The sequence below is a fragment of the Galeopterus variegatus genome, unplaced genomic scaffold (genome assembly GCF_000696425.1).
Source record: "Galeopterus variegatus unplaced genomic scaffold, G_variegatus-3.0.2 Scaffold1576, whole genome shotgun sequence".
NCBI classification, from domain to species: Eukaryota; Metazoa; Chordata; class Mammalia; order Dermoptera; family Cynocephalidae; genus Galeopterus; species Galeopterus variegatus.
In genome coordinates, this window is record NW_007727687.1 from 129,077 (window position 1) to 139,449 (window position 10,373).

Consider the following 10,373-nt stretch of genomic DNA (forward strand, 5'->3'; position numbering starts at 1 on the left):
CCCCCCCCCCCCCGTCTCCCCTGTGGGAATGCAGGGGGGAGGGGCCACAGGCCTCAGTCCCACCCCTCCTCCTTCCTCCTTCTTCCATCCCATTTCCTTCCCCTTTCCCCTCTCCCCCTCCCTCCCAACTGCTCTACAACATCATAGAATGTAAAATAATAATATTAATACAATTTTTAAAAAATAAAATAATAAAATAATAATAATAATAATAAATAAAACATACTTATATAATGAAAAAAAAATGGATATGAAAAATTCCATTAAAAAACCTTCAAGTAGTTGGAAAAAAGAAAGATTAAGTACAAAGCCACTAAATTATTTTAATAATGCAAATTTTCTGGCACACAGTGAATTATAAATTAAAAGCTCATTGTAAACTTAAAGCTCTATTTCTGAGTATGTCTATGAGGGTGTTTTCCAAAAGAGATTGGCATTTGAATCAGTGGAATAAATAAGGGAGACCCCCTTCACCCAATGTGGGCTGGCACCATCCTCTAATCAATAGAGGGACCTATAGAACAAAAAGGCAAACTAAAGGCAAATTTGCTGTCCTTCTCTCTCTTCTGGAGCTGGTACACTCTTCTTTGCCCTTAGACATCAGAACTCCAGGTTCTTCAGCCTCCGGACTCTGGTACCTGTACTGGTGGACCCCCACCCCCAATCTCTGGGCTCTCAAGAGTTTGGCCTTGGAATGAGAATTACACCTCTGGCTTCTCTGGTTCTAAGACCTTTTGACTTGGTCTAAGCCACACCACTAACTTCCCTGGTTCTCTAGCATGCAGATGGCCTGTCAAGGGACTTCCCAGCCTCAATAATCATGTGAGCTGATTCTGCTAATAAATCGCTTTTCATCTCTCTTTATCTCTGCATACACACACACACACACACACACACAGAGAGAGAGAGAGAGAGAGAAAGAGAGAGAGAGAGACACCATGATAGGTCTTCAAAAAGTTCATGTTTTCCATATTATGAAAATCTTTTTTGCACCCAAATTAAATTGTACTAACTTATTATAATATGTATGAACAGGATCTAGTTTGAGGCACTAAGAAGGATAAGACACCAGTTCGAAAAGAGCACCTGTCAAAGGAACATGAATTCTGCTAAAATTGAAGCAAGAACAAACATCATATTGATGGTGAAGCTTGAGTGGAAGAATGTTGAAATTATCAATGCTTTACAAAAAGTTTATGAGGATGATACACCAAAGAAATCAGCAGTTTACAAATGGAGAACTCATTTTAAGAAGGCATACATCATTATTGAAGATGAAGCCCACAGCAGCAGACCATCCACATGAATTTGTGAGGAAAAAATTTTGTTCATGCCCTAATTTAAAAGGACCAACAATAACAGCAGAAAAAATAGCCAACACTATAGACCTCTCGGTTGTTCTAACTTACACAATTCTGACTGAAAAATTGCAGCTGAGCAAAGTTTTCACTCAATAGGTGCCCAAACTGTTGTGCCTAGATCAGCTGCAGACAAGAGCAGAGCTGTCAGTGGAAATTTTGAACAAGTGGGATAAAGATCCTAAAGCATTTCTTTGAAGGTTGTAACAGGAGATGAAACACGGCTTTACCAGTGTGATCGTGAAGACAAAGCACAATCAAAGCAATGGCTGTCAAGAGGTGGAAGTGGTCGAGGCAAAGCAAAAGTGGGCCAGTAGAGAGCAGAGTTCATGGCAACAGTTTTTTGGGATGCTCAAGGCATTTTCCTTGTTGGCTTTCTGGAGAGCCAAATAACATCTGCTTGCTCTGAGTGTTTTGAGAATGTTAGCCAAAGATTTAGCAGAAAACCGCTCAAGAAAGCTTCACTAGAGAGTCCTTCTCTACCACAGTGCTCCTGCTCATTCCTCTCATCAAACAAGAGAAATTTGGAGGCATCCCCAAATCGGCATCCACCTTACAGTCCTGATTCAGCTCCTTCTGACTTCTTTTTGTTTCCTAATCTTAAAAAAAATTTAAATGGCACCCATTTTTTCGGTTAATAATGTAAAACAAAACCAAACAAACCAGGACCCTCAGTTCTTTAGGGATGGACTAACTGGCTGGTGTCACCACTTCCAAAAATGTTGTAAACTTGATGGAGCTTAAGGTGAGAAATAAAGTTTATATTTTTCATTTTTCTATTTTAATTTGATTTTTCCACAAACTTTTTGAGGTTGTCTTGTATACAAACATACATATATATATACATACATACACACATACCCATATATATACATGCATATGTACATGTGAAGGTGTTTCAAAAAGTTCACAGTAAAATAGAAATAAAAGATAATACAAATATTTCCACAAATTTTTGAAGCACCCTCCTATATATATACATATCCATATACATGTATACACATATATACACATATACATCTACATACAGATAGAAAAACTTTTTTATGTACCCATATATATATATACACACACACACACTCAGATGGCCCCAGGCTTACAATTTTTCACAACAAAACCCCATTATAAGTCAAGAACAATCTGTATATCCTACTGGTTCTGTCTCTCTGATGAACTTTGGCTAATACATACTCAATTCTCTAATCTGTATTTAACACTCTATTAGGTAAGGTCTGGTTTTAAAAAGGAAGCCTTGTTTTTATCCATATACCTATTACCCATATCCCTTTGTTGACAATCTTCCAGTCATGTTAATTCCAAGTTTTTATTGATCAATGGAAATTGCTAACCACTGCCCTGAATTAATTTATATCTGTACCTCTTGCCATGTTGACAGTGGAGAGACATATTATAACACAAAGGGCAGTGTGCACTGTGAGATGAGCATGCACACTTCCTTTATACTGACCACCAGCCACTATGCTCTGTTATTTCCATGTTGATTATGGGGAAGAAAAACAGCAGCAGTGAAATGAGCATTTGCAAAAAAAGGGTACAATCTTTAAAAGTATGCAAGGTAAAGTGCACCTATAAGGATTTATATAATCTTCATATTGCATGATATGTCCTAATATAAAAGTTAAAGACTGTTGTGGGAGGCAAGATGACATGGCAAAAGTATGTAGGTATTTTTTAAAAATCCTTATAAAGAGGAGTAAAAATATAACTGAATTGGATATCAGTCATAGTACAAATATCAGATGTTTGAGACAACAAAAAAACTACAGATCAATATCTTAATGAACACAGGCACAAAGATCCTCAACAAAATACTAGCAAACAGAATCTAGCAATACTTTAAGAAGATGATATACCCTGATCAAGTGAGATTCATCCCAGAGATGCAAGGATGGTTCAATATACACAAACCTATACACAGGATACATCATATCAACAGAATGAAGGGAAAAACCCTATGATCATTCCAACAGATAGAAAAAGCATTTTATAAAATCCAACATCTGTTCATGATAAAAAAAAAACACCCAATAAACTAAGTAAAGAAGAAATGTACCTTAACACAATAAAGAACGTATATGACAAACTCACAGCCAATATCATATTAAATGAACAAAAATTCTCCAATTTTTTTTTCCATTATGGTCTGGTACAAGACAAGGATGCTCACTTTCCTCACTCTTATTCAACTTAGTACTGGAAGTTCTGTGCCATAAGGCAAGAGAAAGAAATAAAGGGTATTCAGACTGGAAAGTAGGAAGTCAAACTATCCCTGTTTGCAGAGGACATGATCCTATATATGGAAAACCCTAAAGACTCCACCAAAAATTACTAGAACTAATAAATGGATACAGTAAACTGACAGGATACAAAATCAACACACAAAAATTAATTGCTTTCTTATATGTCAACAACAAAATTTCTGAAGACATAATCAAGAAGGTAACCCTATTCACAATAGCTACCTAATAAATGAAATACCTAGGAGTAAATTTAACCAAGGCGGTAAAAGACTTTTACAATGAAAACTATAAAACACTGGTGAAAAAAAAATTGAAGAGGACACAAAAAAATAGAAAGGTATCCCATGTTCGTGGTTGGAAGAATTAACATGATCACAATGTCCATATTACCCAAAGAAATCTACATATTCAGTGCAATCCCTATCAAAATACCAATGACATTTTTCATCAAAATAGAAGAAAAGATCTTAAAATTTGTATGGAGCTACAAAAGACCCTGTATAGCAAAAACAATCTTGAACAAAAAGAACAAAGTTGGAGGCATCACACTTCCTGACTTCAAAATGTACTATAAAGCTATAGTAATCAAAACGTCATGTTGGGTCTTTTGTCCAAGGTTATAGAGCACTAGAATAAAGCATGGCACTGGAATGTGATTCTAGATTTGTGAAATTCTAATTCATGTTCCTGCCATACAGTATAGACTCTTTGAGAGGTTTTGTCCTCTTCATTCACCTCTAAAGCACCAGGCATAATATTGTCTATAGTAGATGGTCAATGAATATTTATCTGACATGAACTTGGTGGGGCACTGCAGCAGTTCAACCAAGCCTATACGTTCTAATCATGGCCTTATCACCAATTAAGTGTAAGAATGTATCATCATATCACTAATCAATTCAATTTACTCAATTATAAAATGATGATTAACAAGTTATAAAAACTGACACAGTCTGTGGTGCTCAACATGTACTACAAAACCACTCTATATTCACTCATAATACCATCTTCTCACTGGCCAACAACAACACTCCATATAACCTACCAGGCACATTGGTTCATTCCTCTAAATTTCTTCCATGGCATACAAATTTTTATCTACTCTTTTTATATCTGTTTATAGAATAGCAGCTGTGGGGAATTTTCTATAGCACTGGTAAGATGAAATATGGGGTTAGATCAAATCTGTTACATAGGCCACAGCCTAACATAATTTTGTCCACTAATCTGTACTTTTGGTAAACCCCAGGGGCAGCAGCATATCAATGAGTTTAAAAGTATCTGTTATTGCTTCTTTTATTTATTTATTTATTGCCTAATGTTTCCTAGCTCAACGTCAGCAATATTTTCTCAGACTTGTCAAAAATATGAAATTGGGCAATTTTATGAGATAATGGAAATGTGTTTTCTGTCTTATTGATTTTACAACAATGGCAAGTGGCTTGATTGAGCTGTAGATTGCATCATGCTTGGGGATGCCCAGTATCCTATAATCATAGCTCACGGGGCTGGTCTGGATGGCCACCCCCATGACTAGAATGAAAGACAAAAGTCAGAAGGGCAAAATGACCTATAGGAAATTTGGATTTCTGAATTGCTTGGCAAAATCTCCAAAAGGCTAAGTGTAAGATTGGCTGGGAATACATTGAGGGAGAAAGTTAACCCTCTGTTTACTGAAGAGTAAGAAAAGCATCCTGTTTCCTGATACAACATTATGTGGTGGCTTAAAAATTCTCTTCGGAAAAAATGGTTAGAGGATTAAATGTTTCTTGAAAATACTCTTCTTTTATATGTTTGATATGTTACCCCAACCCTATGTACTTACATTCCTAACTGTGATAATTTATATGGCTAAAAGAATTTTATCGAACAGTGTTAATATTTGAGGCTTAAAACTCATTGATGATCCCTGTGCACGTGCTGGCAACCCCAGTGTTTAAGACTCTAAATTTTAAAAACTGTAAACATGATACTGTGAATGCAGAGAATGATTTTACATTTTCTCCTCACTAAGTCCACTTTCTGGTTTTCCCGACCCTTGTGTCTTGCATTTTAATACAACATTATGTTTATTTATCAAACATTTCAGGTGATTCATTGTTCTCATTTTTGTTCAGGAACTGTGTGTATTTGTCCAAGAGGCATATTATTTTGGCCACTTATTTGATCCCCTATGAAAGATGATAGTTTTATTTATTTCTAAAATCTTAAATGTTGGATTGTTAGGATAGTTCAGCCTTTGTGCATCCAATGGTTAAATTACTTTATTTTCATACCATAAAAGTTTGTTAACTACTGTGGAGGAAAACTTGATGCCAAGCTAGTTAAACAAAATATAAACCACATTAATTATGATCTATTTAGCCTTTCCCAGGCAGGGGTTGAAAATCAAATGTGATTACGGGTATGTCAATCAAATGAATGAAATGAACTCTGGCGCAGGTCCTGTGGCTGCATCTGGTGCGGAGGCAACTTGGGGCTGTGGGAGCACGTACTGCAGGGCTGCCCGGACCTCGAGCGCAAGTCCTGTGGCTGCATTTGTCATGAAGGCACGTAGGGTCTGTGGGACCATCCACGACAGGGCTGTGTGGACCTCCGGTGCGGGTCCTACTGCTGCATCTGGTGCGAAGGCATGTGGGGGCTGCAGGAACATCCACGGCAGGGCTGTGTGGACCTCTGGCATGGAAGCACGTGTGGGCTATGGGACATTCCACAGCAGGGCTATGTGGATCTCTGGCGTGGATCCTGCTGCCGTGGGGGCTGTGGGACCGCCCACGGCAGGGCTATGTGGATCTCTGGTGTGGATCCTGCTGCTGTGTCTGGCGCTGAGGTGCTTGGGGGCTACAAGACCATCCACAGCAGGGCTGCGGGGACCTCAGGCGCGGGTCTTGCCACTGCGTCTGGTGCAGAGGCATGAGCGGGCTTCAGGACCATCGATGGCACATCTGCGCTGACCTGTGGCAGGGGTCCGGCAGCTGTGTCTGGCGTGGAGGCACGTGGGGGCTGTGGGACCATCCATGACTTGACTGTGAGGACCCAGGGCCGGGTCCAGTGGCTGCGTCTTTGGCAGAGGCACAGGGGAATGCAGGACCATCCATGGAGGGGCTGTGTGGACCTCCGGCGCGGGTCCTGTGGCTGCCTCAGGCACTGAGGCACGTGGGGGCTGCAGGACCATCCACGGCAGGGCTGCGGGGAGTTCAGGTGTGGGTCTTGTGGCTGCATCTGGGGCAGAGGCATGTGTGGGCTGCGGGACCATCCACGGCAGGGCTGCAGGGACTTCAGGTGTGGGTCTTGTGGCTGCATCTGGGGTGGAGGCACGTGGGGGCTGCGGGACGATCTGTGGACCTCTGGCCCAGATCCTACAGCTGTGTCTAGTGCAGAGGCACGTGAGGGCTGTGGGACTGTCCATGGCAGGTCTGCATGGACATCTGGTGCTGGTCCTTTGGCTGCATCTCGCGTGAAGGCATGTGGGGGCTGCGGGACCATCCACGACTTGGCCATGATGACATAGGGCACAGGTTCGTTGGCTGTATCTGTGGCAGAGGCCCATTTGGTCTGCGTTGCTGTCCATGGCAGGGCAGCACAGACCTCTGGGGCGGGTCCTGTGGCTGCTTCTGGGGCAGAGGCACAGGGGAATGTGAGACCATCCACAGCAGGGCTGTGGGGACTTCTGGCACATGTCCTGTGGCTGCATCGGCACTGAAGCACATGGGGGCTGCAGGGCTGTCCACAGCAGGGCTGCAGAGACCTCTGGCATGGGTCCTGCAGCTGCATCTGACGCGGTGACATGTGGAAGCTGTGGGACCATCCGTGGCAGGGCTGTGCAGACCCCGGGAATGGAAGCATGAGTGGGCTGTGGGACTGTCCATGGCAGGGCTGCGTGGACTTGTGGCACGGGTCTGGCGGCTGTGTCTGGTGCAGAGGCACATGGGGGCTGCGGGACCATTCACGGCAGGGCTGAGCTGACCTCTGGCGTGTGTCCTGTGGCTGTGTCTGTGTCGGAAGCGGGCTGCGGGGCCATCCATTGCTTGTCTGTGGGGACCTGGGGCACAGGTCTTGCTGCTGTGCCTGGGGTGGAGGCCCATGTGTGCTGTGGGGCAGTCCATGGCAGGGTTGCAGGAACCTTGGGTACTGGTCCTGCAGCTGTGTCTGGGTAGGAGGCATATGGGGGCTGCAGGGCCATCCACGGCAGGGCTGCATGGACCTGTGGCATGGGTCATGCGGCTGCATCAGGTCCAGAGTTATGTGGGATCTGTGGCGCTGTCCACGGCAGAGCTGTAGGGACCTCTTGCACTGGTCTGGGTCTAGCGGCTGTGTCTGGGGTGTAGGCATATGGGGGCTGCAGGGCCATTTATGGCAGGGGTGCACGGACCTCTGGCATGGGTCCTGTGGCTGTGTCAGGTCTGGAGCTATGTGGGGTCTGTGGGGCAGCCCACAGCAGTGTTAAGTGAGCCTCTGGTGAAGGTGTTGCTCTTGCTGCTTCCAGAGCTCAGGGCTGATGAAGTCCCTTGAGAGGAAGGAGACTGACTCTTGGTCCTGGAAGGCCCTATTTTTGGGAGTAAGTTGGCTAGAGGCTTCCTGGTATTTCTTGATGGCACAGAGTAAGTCCCTTGTACTTTCTTGTTCCTTCTTCAAAAGGTGAGATCCCACATGTTGGATGGAAGTTGGGATAAGAATTTGGGCCCTCTGCTTGTTTGTAGGGCAAGATGCTCCCCGGGCCATGATCTGTGGTGAGAAGCATGGTGGGATAGGAAGACAGGATGAGGTGTGGAGCTGGCTCTGGATCTGAGCCAGAGGTGAGGCTCGGGTCAGAGGTTGGAGTTGGGCCACATGGGGGGACCAGAGCTGAGGCTGAAAAAGTTGTGGAGATACTTGAGTCTGAAGTTGTACCAGAAAGTAATTGGAGACTTCATGGAATAAAACAGAGGGAAACTCTAGTGGGGGACCAGAGACCGTGATTGTAGCCACCAGAGACTCACGGTACAGAAAGAAGAGGCCCCAGAAGAGCTGGCTGCATTTTTGCTGTAAATGGGCCTCCAAGACCTTGGGGTAAGAGAGCGAGAGCTGCTGGGGACCAGAAGAGTTTTGAAAGACAAGCTCTGGTTTGTCTTTCATGCCCCAGAAATGTTGTGGGATTCTGGTGTTCCATTCGTCACCCAGTGATTGTAACATATTCCACAGTGAATGCAGGGGATGGTCTGATTCCTCCATTTCTTCTTCTTTCCAAAAGTTCAGTTCTTCTGTCCTGGCAATTAGTATGACCAGCAGCTCTTGGACAAAGGAATTGTCCAATGTGGGGCCACCAGCCTCCTTCTGCCCATGTGTGAGGTCTCCCAAGAACGAGGGCTCTGGTAGATGGAAAGAAAGACATTCTTGCTGGTATTGGCTGTGTGACAAGGTGGGTAAGAACAAGGCCTTAGTAGCCATTTGCCACCAAGGGCTGAAATTGGACAGCTCAGGCAACCAAAGCTCAAGATAGCTGGGACAGTTGTCAACCAGCAACTATTGTATGGACACAAGTTCTGTGGGATGGAGCTCAGCAGGAATGCCACCAAGTGACACTGAGAAATAGCCAGGCTGGAGACTGCTGGAGGCAGATGGGAGGCCACAGGGTCCAGGGGTTGTGATAGCGGAGAAACAGGTACAAGTGGCTGGGGGGAGAGGAGGTCTAGTGGGAGCAAAGGCTCTGGTGGTTGAGAGGCACCCAGAGGTGAATGGGAGCCAAAAGAAACCATAGAGGTTGTTGGGACTAGTGACAGGGTGGAGGCCACAGGCAGAGGACACTCACCCAGAGGAGCTGGGGCAGCCAGTTGGCACGTGGTGATGGGACCAGCATCTTCCCCATGCTCCCCACGTGGCTGGTGGATTTTGGCAGGTGCTGGTTTGCACACCTCACCTGGAGGGTCAGGGATCTTCACCAGGTGGCTACAGGAGACACATGCTGCAGCCAGGAGCAGATGGGCTAAGAGTGGCACCTGCACCCACGGCCGCTCCACTACCCAAGCACTGACTTCACACAGCTCCTGCAACCTCTGCCCCAGGACTGTAGTCACATCCAGTCCCCTTCCTTGGTCCCCCCTCCCAGGTCCACCCAAGGCCCTGGGGTCACAACATAGGCCCTGGTAGGAAGGAGGACATGGGAGAAAAGGGGAAAGTTCCTCACCTTTGCTGATGTGAGATCAGGCCCCACGCCTCCTTCAGTTCCCCCAGGCCATCTCTACAGGCTGAAATCAGGAGACTTAGTTATGGTGGAGTGAAGGGTCTGGGGATCTTACAGGAGGCTTAGTGGAATGACCTTTAGGGGAGACCATGGGAAATTAGACCGGGAAGCCCTTGCATCAATGTCCAAGGCCATGAGATCCTCGACAGTGACAGCAAGGCAAATGGATGGGCAGCGCTTTATCATTTACGAAGTGCTTCAACATCCAGCACCCCATGGTCCTTACAACTGCTCTCTGGGGGAGGAAGGGTGGGGTCATCTCAAAGAGGAATCAGGCTTAGCAATGTTAAACAGTATTCCCACATTTGCACCAGAGGCCCTGCCTTAAGATCCAGGCAGTGTTGGTCCACTCTTCCCCCCGCCAGCCCTGCGAGGCAACACCCCTTCCCTGGGCTTCATTCCCAGCACAGAAACTGAGAAGGACCCCATATTCTGGTCTCCTTCCCAGGACTCTTCCTCTCCGGCCTCTGTAAGGACATCCTCATAGACATGGCCCTCATTGCTCAGGGACGTGCAAGGTCAGGTTACCTCTGG